This window comes from Carassius gibelio, chromosome B7, assembly GCF_023724105.1.
Source record: "Carassius gibelio isolate Cgi1373 ecotype wild population from Czech Republic chromosome B7, carGib1.2-hapl.c, whole genome shotgun sequence".
Lineage (NCBI taxonomy): Eukaryota > Metazoa > Chordata > Actinopteri > Cypriniformes > Cyprinidae > Carassius > Carassius gibelio.
Genome location: NC_068402.1, coordinates 31795998 through 31797998, shown reverse-complemented (window position 1 = coordinate 31797998; position 2001 = coordinate 31795998).

The window sequence follows — 2001 nt, the reverse complement described above, 5'->3', positions numbered from 1 at the left end:
CAGACATCTCCCACAGATTTTGATCTACAGTACCAATTTAATACAAAATGTTTGCCAGCTTTGCCTTTTCATTGTCAGCTTTGCCTTTACTTAGCTTGAACTTGTTAATATTGTCACATGTAATCTGTTCCCATGCTTTAAAATGACTGACATAGTTTGTTTATTTTTAAGTCATTCTGGGAGCTTAGTTTGTATTCTGTTCTATTGTGTCTGCATTTACATTTCCCAGTTCATTATGGTTTAAATGTCAGTTCATTGTCATCACCTATGTTCTATTAGTTATTAACTGGGTATTTAAAGGACAATGTGACTGATTTTAAACCAGATTTGTGTTGTTATAACACTAGTAGTAGCCTATATGCAAATGACCAGTACATACTCTTTCTCCATGTTACCTGCATCCATGTATCCTTGTTTATTTGATGGCAAAAAAAAATTTCTAAGTCATCTCCAATGCCATTTCCAGTCAAAACACATTTCATACTGCAAGTCTCTGGGTTGCAAACAGCCTATAAATATTTAGCTTGCTAAATATTCCTTTGGCATCGACGCTTATCTCTTTGGTAATTCACACTATGTGATCATTCATGTGAAAGAGCACCAATTTGCCTCAGATTTCGAGCTTTGGTCTGCATTCTGCAAAAAAAAAATAAAAAAAAATAAATGTTGGCAAGGAGATATCATGCCTAAAATTGTGTACCTGACATTAAGGCTTATCACAGAAGAACAATCCGCACAGCCATCTGGCACAGGTTTTATGCCAGAGGGCCTTTCTGATGCAACCAGTGCGTGCAACCCTGCTGGGACACACACACATTTGTTTTATCCAAGTCTTAGAAATATATTTCAGACAATATTTTGCATCTGGAGTGATGGTTATGTTTAGGGGTGGACCCACAGGCTTGCTTTTTTTCCCTAAAAATCATTAATAATAAGCAGTTTGGTTTGTGTGTTGTTGTTCCTATTGTAATGTTCTGTATGCATTAAAATCCTACGTATTGGCATTCTGTTTCCTACCATGTCACCCAATATTTTTTATTAACCTACTCATATCTAATTCCATGCCTTTCTTGCAGGATCATCAGACTTCTGTGATTGTTTGCTACAAAGTTTTAACCATATAATGCACCAACTAACAACAATGGTTGCTCAACAGTCTAACTCCATATGGGAGCTGCTTTCAAAGTTTTGTGCTCAAAAAGTGACCAGCACACCTGGGACACAGAACAAACTAGTCCGGCCCCCACCTCTTGCACCTTTGAATTCTTACCCCACAATGCAATTTGTAATTGAAAATATGGATAAAACACCTGTCTAATTCAGTAGAATTCAGTACAAATACATATTCTGTCACACTTGTCTGTATTTATCAAGTAGTCCTGAACGCCTTGATTAGCTGGTTTACAGTAGCTGTGTTTGATTGGTGTCGGAACTGAAATCTGCTGGACTGTATAGCTCTCCAGGAGCAGGGTTGGAGACCCCTGATACATCCTTTTTTTTTTTTTTTTTTTTTTTTTAACTTTTTAACAGTTGTGAAGTAGGTTCAGTTTCATATTTGGCCTAGTTTTTCTACAGTGGAAGGAAATAGAGATGTGTCATCAGTGATGATTAAAAAAATAGCATAAATGTATTTTCTATGTAGGCTGGTTCAGAATGAAAAAGATCAGAAGAAGCCATGGTTCACAGGAATTTTAGAAACACTAAGGGGTGTGGTGTGTGGTTTATTTAAAAAAAAATATTTTTTTACTAGTTTACTAGGCTATATAACTGGATATATTTCTGTCTTTTAATTTATTTTACCTTTATTTTTTTCCTATTTTTTGGCTATGTTCTGTCCTGGCAAGATTTCATTAATAAAACACAGCAGGTCACGTGGACCAGCCAATCATAATCAAGGACCGAAATTATTTTTTTATAAGTAGATTTTTAAATTTGGTCGCGTCAACAGAATGTTATGAATGGATAAACACCCAAATTCCAAAAACGTATATAGTTATTTAT